Source organism: Crinia signifera, chromosome 2 (genome assembly GCF_055691185.1).
Source record: "Crinia signifera chromosome 2, ASM5569118v1, whole genome shotgun sequence".
Taxonomy (NCBI): Eukaryota; Metazoa; Chordata; class Amphibia; order Anura; family Myobatrachidae; genus Crinia; species Crinia signifera.
The window spans coordinates 209,743,931-209,758,814 of NC_139218.1; the positions used below are offsets into that span (position 1 = coordinate 209,743,931).

General features: G+C 51.2%; 1 long non-coding RNA gene across 1 annotated transcript; it reads left to right on the forward strand.

Moving 5' to 3' along the window:
- Positions 1 to 317: 317 nt before the first annotated feature.
- Positions 318 to 13,438, forward strand: LOC146058961 (uncharacterized). The gene is made up of 3 exons (XR_014470063.1): positions 318 to 629; positions 10,574 to 10,769; positions 12,941 to 13,438. It is a non-coding gene; the product is annotated as an uncharacterized LOC146058961 (long non-coding RNA).
- The last annotated feature ends 1,446 nt before the right edge of the window (positions 13,439 to 14,884 follow it).

Sequence of the window (14,884 nt, forward strand, 5' to 3'; positions counted from 1 at the left end):
ACCTGTCACTCAGGTCTTAGCGCTGCAATCCTTGCAGTGATGTACTGGCTCCTGTGCCTCCTTGGGTGAGGACAGTGTCCTCCCTAATGTATACCAGATATACACTTGTATAAGCCTGAGGACGGGAAATAAAATCCCGAAACGTTGCTGATAACCTATATGGTTGGCTGAAGTTTTTTCATTGTGACAAGTCCGGTGTGTGCAGCTTTTTTCGTGACTGCATACCTTTCTATTGGAGCGGGCACCCCGGCAAATGAATGAGAGAGTGTGTGCACGCCATATCGTCTACTATATATGTATATATATATATATATATATATATATATATATATATTCACAATGGTGACGTTACAGCTGGTTCCACTGCCCTGATCTGTTCTATTGCTTCCATGGTAGAAAGTGCTTGTACTGCGGAGAGTTCTGTAGTCACAGCTCATGATGTCTCTTCCTCTGGTCCTTACAGCCTGGCAAGTCTGCGAGGCTTAATGGAGAGGCCAAGCACTGCACCAGCGTGCAGCCTCCCGTACCCAATGTTTCTGGCGGACTTCCCACTGAGCCGGATACTACTTTGGTCACAGAGGACGCGGCGGCAGTCGTGGCAGAGCTTCTGGAGTACCTGATCAGTGAAGGTAAGCTTCCCCCAGGTGCAGAGGCGTAAGTTCATTACAACAAAGTTAGAGATAATGCCGCCCTCCTCCTTAACAAAAAAAGAAAACAAATATTGTGTTTGTGTTTGTGTGTGTGTGTGTGCGTGCGTGCGTGCTGGAGCCCACAGTGGATTGGCAGGGCTCCAGCTACGCTATGAGAGAGTGGCTGGTGGATCAGACTCATGCATATTCAGGTGCACCGTCACTTGCAGCAGCACAGGCTGAGTGGTACCTGGAAGGAGCCGTCCTTTCCCGTATTACAGGTGTTAGCAGGGCTCCTGGGATACAGCCAGATAACTATGCGGGTGCACCGTCACTTGCTGCAGCACAGGCTGAGTGGTACCTGGAACGAAGGAGCCGTCCTGTCCCGTATTACAGGTATTAGCAGGGCTCCTGGGATACAGCCAGATTACTATGCGGCTGCTCGGTCACTTGCTGCAGCACAGGCTGAGTGGTACCTGGAAAGAGCCGTCCTGACTCGTATTACAGGTGTTAGCAGGGCTCCTTGGATACAGCCAGATAACTATGCGGCTGCTCCGTCACTTGCTGCAGCACAGGCTGAGTGGTAGCTGGAAGGAGCCATCCTGTCCCGTATTACAGGTGTTAGCAGGGCTCCTGGGATACAGCCAGATAACTATGCGGCTGCTCGGTCACTTGCTGCAGCACAGGCTGAGTGGTACCTGGAAGGAGCCGTCCTGTCCTGTAGTACAGGTGTTAGCAGGGCTCCTGGGATACAGCCAGATAACTATGTGGGTGCTCCGTCCCTTGCTGCAGCACAGGCTGAGTGGTACCTGGAAGGAGCCGTCCTGTCCCGTATTACAGGTGTTAGCAGGGCTCCTGGGATACAGCCAGATAACTATGCAGGTGCACCACAGAGCTCCATGAGAAGAGCAGAGGTCCCATTTGGATCTGTGAACCACACAAGTGCTTCTGTACATGCAGGCCCCCATTCAGGGCTTGTAGCCCAGAGGCTGGTGCCTCCATAGCCCAGCGTTGTGCGGTAAGGTTAATGGCTGGTGAGGCACCCGCAACCACCCCTGTCCCCGCAACAGGCTTTTGGAGCCAGCCTGGTTCCCAAAATACTGGGGACAAGTTGGGGTGCCCCGTATTTGAAGAACCAGCACCAGGCTCTACAAGCAGGAGGTGTAATGCCATAGCCAGGGGACACACTTGGCGGGGTCCCATGGGCCCTAACTAGTCATTCCAGGCCAGGAGTTTTTGAGGAGGTCCCTCCCCCCAAAAATTTAAATTCATACCCCCTCTCCAGGCCACCTTAATCTTGGGCTGAAGCCTGGTGCTATCCCCCCGCACCCCTGTGTGGTGGGTGTGGGGTTGATAACTGGTTTAAAAAAGATATATTATCCTTAACAGTGGGATTACAAGTCCCAGCATGCCTGCCCCACATGCTGGTACTTGGGAGAACCACAGTTACCAACATGCGGAGCATTAAACGCCCGCTGGTATCTATAGACCCCCCTGTAAAGGAAATAAAAACACAAACTGTTATTAAAAAAAAATATTTTATTAAACTGCATCTTCTTTCTTCTTTCCTTTTAATCTCTTTTGCATGGCCGCCGCCACCTGTGACTCCGACGTCCTCCTCTGCCGTCAGACTCAGTAGCGCACGCAGGGGGGGGGTTTCTGAGTACGCAGAAAACCCCACATGGGTCTAAGGGCCTTAGCCTGAAAGCTGAGGTTCCCCTCTTTCCATGGGTACAAGAATTAAAAAAATCGGCCCTTGGGAACCGGAGATGTCTGACTTCAAAGCAGTGGTCCCCATCCAAGCCTGTTAATTGCTCTTCCCAGTCAGATATTTCAGGTTCTGTATGACGTAGAGTTTTTCTGAGGGTATATTCCAAAAGCTGGGACTCTCCCCCTTTGAAAAACACTAGTAGCTTGTCTCTACTGTTCCCAGAACCAGAGATATCAGCCTTCCAGCAGCTGATTACTGCTCCAGCTCCACACACCTGGTATGTAGTTTTATATACAGTACTCGTTGGCAGATTGCTCTGCTTCCTGAACTATGATCCCCTAGTCCCCAATACCATTTGGTAGGGGGGATTATCTAGTTTTTAATTTCATTAAAATCTAAGAAATCTATTTCCGTGAACTGGAGATATCTGCAGTCAAGCAAGCTGTCCTCCCACCAGAAAATTATGAATAATAAGCCCACTCCACTATACACCCCTCCTCTGCATATTAATCATCCTCTACCACCCTGTAATTTATGTATCAGGGCCCCTTCATTCAGCCCAATGCCCCCTTCTCCCACCCCATCTCCCACCATCTGTGCAGTAAAGGGGTAATTAGTGGAAATTACTGATCCAGGCCCTACATGCTGAGCGATTGATATAATACCCCCTACCACCCGCGGGACATCAAAGCTTCCCCCACCCCTACCGCTGGAGGATACATTGGTATGCCCAGGGGCCTACACTGCTGTTGATGCCCCTGAGTGTATATATGTGTGTGTATATATATATATATTTATATATATATATATATATATATTATTTATATACTTTGGTTTGGTCTATCTATAATACTTGAACTGACCCGGCATATACTGGGTCACCTAAGTGTCCATCTCCGTGCTTTGATCCGCCCCTCTGGAAACCCCCTTCTGAAAATCCTGCATTTGCCCCTGCGACTGCCTGCCCCCTGTCTCCTGCTGGCAATAACAGCCAGCTCCAGGGGGAGGGGCGATAATGTGGCAAGCTATGATTGGCTGGCCGTAGCCATTTTCGAAATTGGCCAAAAAAATTTGGCGATGCCCGCTACCCCCACCGCCTGCTACCCCCAGTGCTGCTGTCGCACATCTGCCTGCTCATCAAACTTGCAGTCAGACTGACACTGAGCAGCAGGACAGCGGATCAGTCTGTCAGTGTGTGTCTTAATGCAGTCTTAAATGTCAACGTACCACCACTTTATCAAGACATATATAAATATACACACACGCACATATATATGTATGTACTGTATATTGTGTGTGTATGTATATCCGATGTACACTGGCTGTCAGGATGCAGGCAATCAGAATATCAACGCCAGCATCCAGAAGGATGCACCCCCCCCAACTCTGCCTTATCTGCAGCCTAACTGTCCCCATCAATGCGCCAACGCCTAAAGACAGTGCCCCCTTGTTTTCAGTACCCCACCCAGAGCCATAGTCCAGCAGCAGTTATGAGGTATAATATGTAATGGGCATTATGGTGTAGGGTACAATGTGTAATGGGCATTATGGTGTGTGGCACAATGTGTAATGGGCATGACAGGGTATTGTCTAATCGCTGTGTCCAACTATCCCCCCACAAATGACATAACTCTCTTGTTGGATAAAATTGGCCACAGCAGCCATCTTTATTGAACAATACAATTTTAAACAATAATCCAAAAACATTCCCACGGAAGGTGGTCCCCGAGGCCCTCAATAAATATATATCCACACCTCTAAGCACTTCCAGGAGCTCTTACCCCCAGCCGATAGCGATTGGCTCGAGGGCACCAATTGTACACACCCAGTGCTCATTAATTAACCTCACCCAGGGGAGTCCAGCCCCCTCATGGGGCCCTCCCCGCCGCATAATTAAGCCTCAATGCCACCAACCTCGAGGACCCCCCTCCGCACAGGCCACTGTGACAAAAAGACATCCTAGCAAATATTCTACCTAAACTGTAAAAAATTAGGGAAGGGTGGGTGGGAGCTGTTGAGAAAATCTCCCAGTGACCCCTATTTCCTGCCTGAACCCTGCTTATAAACCCCTCCAACACCCCGTTAAGCCCCTCCCCCTATGACCCTCTCCTTAAGCACTCCTCCTATGACTAACTGCTAGTCAGCTCCCTACAAACCCTGTCAGGGAAGCCTACCCCCAGGCTTTGCCTCCAGTCCGGCTCCTACATGACAGGGTATTGTCTAATCGCTGTGTCCAACTATCCCCCCACAAATGACATAACTCTCTTGTTGGATAAAATTGGCCACAGCAGCCATCTTTATTGAACAATACAATTTTAAACAATAATCCAAAAACATTCCCACGGAAGGTGGTCCCCGAGGCCCTCAATAAATATATATCCACACCTCTAAGCACTTCCAGGAGCTCTTACCCCCAGCCGATAGCGATTGGCTCGAGGGCACCAATTGTACACACCCAGTGCTCATTAATTAACCTCACCCAGGGGAGTCCAGCCCCCTCATGGGGCCCTCCCCGCCGCATAATTAAGCCTCAATGCCACCAACCTCGAGGACCCCCCTCCGCCACAAAGCACGAGGTTAAACCCTTAACCCCGTGCGCCCCCCCCACATCCGGAACGCTGTTTCTATTCCCTCTTGTGGTCCCAAAGACCAAACATCTATCCCCACAGCATTCAGGTGCACACCGTCACCTCTCCAAAATGCCCCGGCACCAGACTCAAGTTCCCTGTGCCTCACCACAACAGCCCCGTTCCTGGCCATAAAACGCCCAATCGCCCTGTTAACTTTAATCCGTGCCTTATTGAGCTTGTCAGCCGACCTCGCATCCCTCCAATAATGGCGTGGCACGATGTCTGACCAAACCGTGATTAATTCCGGAAACATTGCCCATAACCGTAGGAGATCAAACTTGATATCCCGTATCAACTCCCTAAATGGTCTGCTCCCAAGGTCATTCCCGCCTACATGCAGAACTAATATGTCGGGAACCCTATCGAGCCGAACAAAACGGTGAAATTCCTGCAGCACTCCACTCCATACCATACCGCGTTTTCCCAGCCAGCGAACCACTGCCTCCTCTCTATCCAAACCCAGCTGGCGGCCGTTCGGTCTGACATCCGCCCGTAAAGCTCCCCAAAAGACATATGAATGTCCTAAAATCCAAATCAGGCACGGAGGCTGCCCTAAAACAGAAAAAACACGGTCAACCTCAACAATCCCCTAAACGAACATAAGACCGAAAGCGAGACGATTCCCACCGCCCAATGCGCTTAATCAACTCATCCCCAAATCCCATTCTAGCAGCCTCAGTTGCGGCCCCAATGCGGAAAGAGTGACCCGCGTATTCCTCCCCCTTGAGGCCCAACGTCCGCAGGACTGCTCTAAACACACTTGTGAACTGAAACCGTGATAAAAAGGATCCATTCGCATGCATCAGCAAAGGATCCCTTTCCCTGCCCACTCTGACCTCCTTAAATATCCTCAGCCGTGCCACCGGGCACATATCCGACCCTGGTACAGAGAAGAGAACTACCTTCTTCCCCCTCCCTAACTGATCCGTCTTAGACCTCCTCACCACTATCTCCACCCTATCCGAGTATAAATCCACATCCTCTCCTAACAAACCTCCCGGCCTGGACACGCTTGGACTCACGAGCTCCCCAATCCGCAGTGCCCCGAAGAAGGCAAGCGAAAAAGCTACCCCAAACAACCTTTCCTCGAAATTGGAACTACAGACCTCCCCTAACTTCATGCCCATGTTCTGTAACAACTGGAAAGACACCGGCCTTCTCTGATCCTGTACGACATGACCTCTCCTCCAACCTTTCAAAGCCTGCGCAATCAGGAAATTCTTGGTGACGTCAGGCCTGCCGCCTGCACGAAACCCAAAAGCCAAGCCCGCCATGCAGCGCGTGATTTTTGCCACTGACCAACCAATCTCCTTACAATGGCCTATATATAGCAAGACAGCCAACTCGTCATCATCCTCCTTCAGACCTACTACCTCACGCCATTCTAACCAGCTCCGCCATTCCTGATTGTATGCCGACCATGTATTCGGGGCCAAGGATTCCCTGATGAGCTGATCGACTACCCGTCCAGCAGAGCCCAGAGCCGACTCGGGAACCCGGTCCCCTCCCTGTCCGCCTCTGGTGCCAACTCCCGAAAACGCTCCCACTGTGAACGAGATAAAGCATCCGCAATGCCGTTAGAGACACCAGGAACGTGCCTAGCCACAACCCACAAATTCAAAGCCAGACATTCCAATACTAACTGCTGCAAAACAGTGACCACTGACGGTGAAGATGCCGACAATTGGTTAATAGCCATGACAACCCCCAAATTATCGCAGTGAAAACAAATCTTCCTATTGCGGAATAGCTCCCCCCAAACAACTACTGCTACCAAGATAGGAAACAACTCCAACAATGCCAAGTTTTTAACCATGCCTCTCTGCACCCAAGACTCCAGCCACCGGCCTACGCACCAATGTCCCTGGCAATATGCCCCGAACCCACCACTCCCGGCCGCGTCTGTGAAAAGGTCTAGCTCAGTAGCGACGCATGTGTCTGACATCCACAAAGCTCTGCCGTTAAAAACTTCCAAAAAAGTTGCCCACACCCGCAAATCCCCTTTCAACTCGCTACCTAATCTGACAAAATGATGAGGAAGAACCACCCCTGCTGTCGCTGCTGCCAGCCTCCTGCTGAAAATGCGGCCCATAGGCATAATGCGACACGCAAAATTCAATTTGCCCAGCAAGGATTGCAATTCCCGCAATCTAATCTTCTTCAACAGCAATGCCCTCCCTACCTCAGCCTTCAAACCCAGCAATTTCTCCTCGGGCAAGCGGCACTCCATATTCTCGGTATCAATGACAATACCCAAAAAACTGATCACAGTCGCAGGGCCCTCCGTCTTACCCGGAGCAAGCGGGACAGCAAAGTCTGCCGACACCCTTTCAACAGTCCTCAACAATAAGTCACATACTCCGGTCCCCCCAGGCCCAATACATAAGAAGTCATCTAGGTAATGAATAACTGAACTACACGCAGAGACATCCTTAACCACCCACTCCAAAAAAGAACTAAAGGCCTCAAAATAAGCACATGACAAAGAACAACCCATCGGTAAACAACGATCAACAAAAAATTCCCCGTCCCAACAACAACCCAACAAACGCAAACTGGTTGGGTGAACCGGCAGCAACCGGAATGCCGATTCAATATCAGTCTTTGCCAATCTGGCCCCTTTCCCAAACCGCTTCACCCACTGAACAGCCGCGTCAAACGATGTATAAACCACCGAGCAGATGTCAGGGTCAATGCCATCATTGACCGACGCCCCTTTTGGAAAAGATAAATGGTGTATAAGACGAAACTTGTTCGCCTCCTTTTTTGGCACCACCCCCAATGGAGAGACTATCAAATCTGGCCATGGTGCCGACCCAAAAGGTCCAGCCATACGACCCAGCTGCACCTCCTTACGCAGTTTATCCTGCACCACCTCTGGATGCTCCCTTGCAGACTTCAAATTCCTCCTCAAGCCCCCTGAAACCAGCACGTCGGAAGGTATCTTAAAACCTTCCCTAAACCCCTCCTCCAACAACACGGCTGTCTGCTGGTCAGGATACCTACGCAGATACCCCAGCATCCTTTCCAGCCGAACCGGTGTCTCCCCCTTTTGAATTACCGTCCCGTGACTTCCCTCTGAAGCATTTATTTGCATCATGGTTCCCTCCACACGAGGAACATTCATGTTTAAATTTGCATTTCGCCCCAAAACGACATGACCCGTCATTAAAGGCAAAGCAGAGTCCCTTCTGCATGGCCGTCCCATTTGTGGCCTCCCTCGGCCCCCCCCCGTCCCCACGAAAGGGCTGCCCACTTTTTGTGGGAGCCGTCACCTTTAACCATAAAGCAATATCCTTATGGTCCCAACGTATGTTAGGGCGAACAGCCTTCCTCTGCCTAAACTGCTCATCGTACCTGAGCCAAGCCAAGCCCCCATACACACGGTATGCCTCTCCTATCGCATCCATGTAACAAAACAAGCCTGAACAATTGTCAGGCGCCTTCTCCCCAATCACACTAGCTAAAATAGCAAATGCTTGGAGCCAGTTCGTGAATGACCGCGGTATCAGCCGGTACCGCCGCCGTTCTTCCTCCTCCTTCTTCTCCTCCTTACGGGGCCTATCCAGATTAAAACGCTCTAAAGGGAGCAATGAAAATATATCAACGTATTCCCCTTTCCAAATCTTCTCCCTCACCTCCTGCTTCAGGTGGGCCCCCAATGGCCCCTCAAAGCATACATACACCTCCCCTTTTGCAGTGTCACTGAGCCTTCCACTCTCCTCCTGCGTCCCGACACTGCCCCCTTCTGCCCCTGCACTACTGCTATTTTGCTCACCGCCGGGTACCGGCACCCCGCTGCTCACCGGCACCCCACTGCTAACCGGCACCCCACTGCTAACCGGCACACTATTACTGACTGGCACACTAATGCTAGCTGGTGTGCCCGCATTCTGCGGCACCCATGCTGCCGCCGGGGACGGCCCCGCCCCCTGCCGCAAACCCACCAACCAATCTGCAAAACCACTCAATAATTCAGTAAAACCTCTACTCATTTCCCCTTGGAGGGCTAACCCTCCCCCCCCCTGACTCTGCGCTAAAGCATTAACAGACATAGAGACAGACTCACCAGGCTGCCTGGGGGCTGTGAACCCAGCAGCCGCAGGTCCAGTGTCCTGACGAACTCCAGCCAATGAGGAAGGACCAGGTATTTCTCCATCATCTGCTGACGCTGCCATCACTCTTCTCCTGACATCCCGACCCTCAGGTACAGCACCAGCCGGCGTGACCTCGTTGGAGGCGGAGCCAGCTGTGCGCCTCTCGCTCCGTGTACCAGGCCTGCGGTCCTCAGCCTGTACTTCTGCCCCCCTGGCACGACTCACCCCGCGCTGGGCAGCAGCATGCCCCGCATGCCCCACCGCTCCAGGTCCAGTACCACGCAATGCCGGATCTTCTTGCACGTGGGGGGGATCCCCCCCGCGCGGAGGGTTCCGCCTGCTGGTTGGATTCCTCCCACACCTGGTCCTGCGGGCGGAAGGTGCCCGGCCCACAGCCTGGCCTGGAGGGTCCCTAACGGGGCTCCGTGAACGGCGCTGAACCCTGGGGGACACAGATGGGCTAAAGCGCTCCGGAGGCCTGGACCTCCGAGGCCGTGCACCCGCTGGAGCAGCCTCTTGCGTTGCTGCTCCCATTCCCCCCAGCAGACCTGACATCTGCTGCTGCAGCCACTCAGTCCCTCTGGTGCCAGCTGCCTCCCTGAGGGCAGCAAGCGCAGCGGATACCTCTGCATCAGCGTTGCCTGGGGAAGCCATGGGAGATGTCACGCTGCTTAGCTGTTGAGAAAATCTCCCAGTGACCCCTATTTCCTGCCTGAACCCTGCTTATAAACCCCTCCAACACCCCGTTAAGCCCCTCCCCCTATGACCCTCTCCTTAAGCACTCCTCCTATGACTAACTGCTAGTCAGCTCCCTACAAACCCTGTCAGGGGAGCCTACCCCCAGGCTTTGCCTCCAGTCCGGCTCCTACATTACGGTGTAGGGCACAATTTATAATGGGCATTATGGTGTGTGGCACAATGTGTAATGGGCATTACAGTGTATGGCACAATGTGTAATGGGCATTAATAACCGTGCATGGCACAATGTATAATGGGCATTATGGTTTGTGGCACAATGTGTAATGGGCATTACGGTGTATGGCACAATGTGTAATGGGCATTACGGTGTAGGGCACAATGTATAATGGGCATTATGGTGTGTGGCACAATGTGTAATGGGCATTACAGTGTAGGGCACAATGTGTAATAGGCATTATGGTGTGTGCCACATTGTGTAATGGGCATTACGGTGTATGGCACAATGTGTAATGGGCATTAATAACCGTGCATGGCACAATGTATAATGGGCATTATGGTGTGTGGCACAATGTGTAATGGGCATTACGGTGTATGGCACAATGTGTAATGGGCATTACGGTGTATGGCACAATGTATAATGGGCATTATGGTTTATAGCAGAATGTGTCTAAGGGGTTCTAGCTGGCGCAATGTCTCCAAGGGGCAGCCAAAAATGATGTGCCTAGGGGCGGCCTGACTTATAAATTTACCACTGAAGAGGTGATGTGTCCCATAGCAATCTACCAGATTGTTTCTATCATTTTCTAGCCTGCAAGAGTGAGGTGCAGAGGCGTGAGGAGTCCCCAGTGTCCTCCATCATTACGGATGACACAATATCGTCTGATGACATCACAGATACCACCACCAGTGGCTCCTATTACCTGACAGACCACTCAGATTCCTCATCTGATAACAGTAGCATCAGCTCTGAATCCTCCGATACCAGCAGTGACTCCTCCCCCAGGTGAGTTGCCGGCACAATACGCGCGTCCTCCCTGCTCTGGTTGCTGGGGTAGATTTACAGGTCTCTTGTCTTACACATATGCTGTGATGTAGAAACGGTATCTCCACATCTGCTGCAGCTGGGGCCGCTACACATGTCTACCACACGGAGCGCTGATGGGCTGGTATCCTACTAGTATTACATACATGTATATACAGATGGGGCTTGGCCCATGTTTGCAGGGCTGGCGTTTCTAGCGCCAGCCCCACAATCGCGCCATTCCCACCAGGGGTCCCGAGCGCACGAGACGCTCGCGCACCCCCTGGCAACGCCGCTTTCCCTGCCGTCGCCGCCCATCGCCGCAGTTACCCCTTGCCGCCTGAGCGCCCCCCTAACCCTGCCCGTCTCCCTGAAGCGGAGACGGGGAGGGACACGCAGCGTCCTCGCCGAGAGACTGGGACACGCGTGCGTGTGAGACGCACGCGCATCCCAGTTCAGTGTAGCCCCTGTCCATCGGCGCTCGCCAGCGGGGAGGGGCTGGGGAGCCCCGACCAAGGATGGAAGGGTCTACATCTGTATCATTATACTAATGAGTATCTATATATATGAAGAGAAATGCTACATCACGCAGCGTTTTTGTCAGCGATCTGAATGATTCTAGATCACTCAGATCGCTCAGCACACAGCGCAGCACAGCGCAGCACAGCGCAGCACAGTGCAGCACAGCGCAGGGTGCTGAGCGATCTGTCTCTACGCGATAAACAGGTATACATACAATGTATGTCGACCTTAGGTCAACACATGAAAAAGGTTGACATGCCTAAAGATGACAGGGTCAAAAGATCGACACAATCATTAGGTTGGCATTGTGAAGGTCGACCGGCAAAAATGGGGTTTTCACAACTTTTTGTCCCGAGTGTCGGCACAGTCAACATGGACACAAAAAAAGAGTGCACCGCGTCTTCTCGCGTGCATCAGGGCAGTATTAAATTCTCCCTCCAAGCCCTAGTGGATGGTAGGGAATGAACTACCTACCGCCTGTCGGCACATGTCGCCTCAAATATAGGTCCTGTCGACCTTAGGCATGTCGACCTTTTTCATGTGTCTTCAGTGGTCGACCCAATGTATGGAAACCTTAATAGTGTTGACCTAATGACCATATACACATACCTCCCAACTGTCCCGCTCACCGCGGGAACGTCCCGATATTCGGGGACGTTCCCGCGCCCCGCCCGGGGCCGCCATTGTCCCGCGGTGGGGGGGGACAGTTGGGAGCCCCCCAGCCTGCCAAGAATAGACGCTGTGAGCATGCGCACAGCGTCTATTCAGCGTCATCCCGCGAGGCCGCGCCCCCTTTTCTCGAGGTCACGCCCCCAAAAGTTGGGAGGTATGATAGACCAGTGATGACTAGATTTATACTGCATTCAATATCTACATCTCCCAGCGATAGCAATACACGGGGCCACACATCACTATCGCTATGGGCCCTACACATATGGGCCCTACTTCATTTCTATGCGATCTAGTCAGATCACTTAGAAAATAGGCCACAATCGCTCGGTGTGTAGCCCTATTAGAGGGATCTCACATCACTGTGCACTGGGCTTCCTGTATGGGGCTTCCTTGTCATGTCACACCCACAGCATCAGCGCTCTTATTGGTCCAAAGAGGAATCACACAGATAAATGTAGTCAGTAAGGGCCAGTAACACATACTTGCCTACTTTTATCTTCACCTTTCCGGGAGAAGCCCGGAGAGGCAACACATCAGGGGGGCGGGAGCAAGGCTGACATCACTTGGCCCCGCCCCCATGACGAAAACCTCCGTGATTCGCGGGCCGAGAGGGAGGGGGCGTGGCTTAAATGCCGCGAAATGACGCGAAATGCCGCGATCGCGTCATTTAAGCCCCGCCCCCTCCCCGCGTACCAGCGATTTCATGTAATTTTAACCAGCGGGCAAGGATGGAGCGGGGCAAATCCCAGAATGCGGGAGACTTGCCCACCTTCCCGGGGGGCCGGGAGAAGGACCCGATTTCCGGGAGGCTCCCGGCCATTCCGGGAGGGTAGGCAAGCCTGCAGTAACATGGTGCAGGCGCCAGATAGCAGCAGGCCAGGGAATAATGAGATGACTTGTACATGGAAAACGTTTGTGTCTTCACAATAACAGTCACTGATCAACGTTTTTTTTTATAGGACGGTCGTCTACATCAAGCCTGTATCCGTTGGCTTCCTCTGCCAGTACGAGGAGGACGGGATGCCCAGGGTGGACATTTAATGAAGATCCTGGACATCGGACTCACTGAGTCCTTAATATAACATCTCTCATCCCATAACCTGGGAAATTGTTTATCGTTAATGTTTGACTTGTGTCACTGTTATTATATTGCAGCAAACTAAATCATTACAGTTTGTGCAAGTTTGTTAAAGCCAGTCCTGTTGACGGCTCATCCCCCTACTTAAGCCAGTCCTGTTGACGGCTCATCCCCCTACCTAAGCCAGTCCCGTTGACGGCTCATCCCCCTACCCATACCTGTCCCGTTGACGGGTAATCCCCCTACCCCCAATCTCTGTCTTCACAACTCCCTTTCTCCATATCCAGCAAGTCTGAAGCATCATTTTGCTTACACTTTCTGGGGAGTAATTTGGTCGCTGAGCGGCCTCTATATGAATCTGTTGTTGTCAACAATAAAAAGCCTGACAAGCCGATCAGTGTCTGATGTGTTATTTCCCACTAATGTGAGTGTTTCCCATTGTACTACTGTACTGGTCTGACCCATATTCACGTGTTAACCCTTTGAGTGCCAAGTGAATTTGTCAAAATAGGTGTAAAAATTACCAAGCAAACATTTCTATCATCATAATGACCTGTAATTTTTGCCTTATTTAGGAAACATATTTTTTTTTACGCAACATTTTTTATTTGAATCTATATAACAAATGTGAGTGACGCTGGTATTTTTAAAGGATATTTTGCACATCTCTCACAGAGATGTTGGCACCCAAATGGTTAAATAGCTGTGATAATGTAATGTGTAATGACAAGTATATGGTAGGTCGGTGCAGTACTGTGGGCTATAAGGATCTGTGCAGCTATACCATATTTGTCTATTTTCCAGAAAACAGGCTGTGTGGCACCATTGGGACGTAAAAGGGGCGTGATGGGGGTGTGACCTGTGCAAACACGTCATCTTAGCCACGCCCCCTGCTGTCAGTATAATATGCATTACAGTTTTGCTACAAGGACACTGTCTATTTAAGGGCAGGAGAAAAAATATATATATCTTTTATTTTAAAAAAAGGTCACTTCAGCAGTCAAGGATTTTCAGCAGCCGTGCGTATACTGATATGAATAATGTATGTATTTATAGGTATATGTCACAGGGACGCTGCACAGATGCCCCTGCAGATGGCTGGTAATAACCGGCATAACGATTTCTGGGATTGAGATTCTTGTTTATTAAATATACATGAAACATGTGAGTCTTTGGACACCTTATCAAGCCAAGAATGGATCAATTATTGTCTAAGATGAGACACAGAACATTATAATACAGTTTATATCTACATTCATGGCCCCCATCAGGGGGAGCGCTGACAGTTCAGCCCGGTCACGGTAAAATTAGGGGGCGTGGACAATTTCAGGAGGCGTGGCCAGGCCACCCACACACAGGGAGAAAGAGGGGACAGGCTGCTGCTTCCTCTCCCCCGTCAAGCACACAGCACTGACCTGCTGGGGTGGAGAGAGAGGCTTCCCTGTTACTTCTCTCTCACTCTCTACAATGGGGGAGTGGAACCCGGCCCCCTCTTGGCGCCACTGTCAGTGTGTGTGTGTGTGTGTGTGGGGGGGGGGGGGGGGGCCTGGACTGGAATCTAGGCCTTGCCTATTATGTCGATCTTGGACCCCACCATTTTTCTTGATTCAGAAGTAAGGCTTTTACAGTTCCAGCATGTTATTAGGCACAAGCTAATTACCCAAATAAGTGTGACAGAGTCAGAATGTTCCTTTTTTATGGAAGCCCCTTTACCATCAAGTATACAGTATCTAATGAATATTGTGCCTAATTCAGGATGGATCACTAATTAGAGAATTGGCAATCCGGTCAATTGTCGAAGGACTGCGCATGCATTGTGCATGCC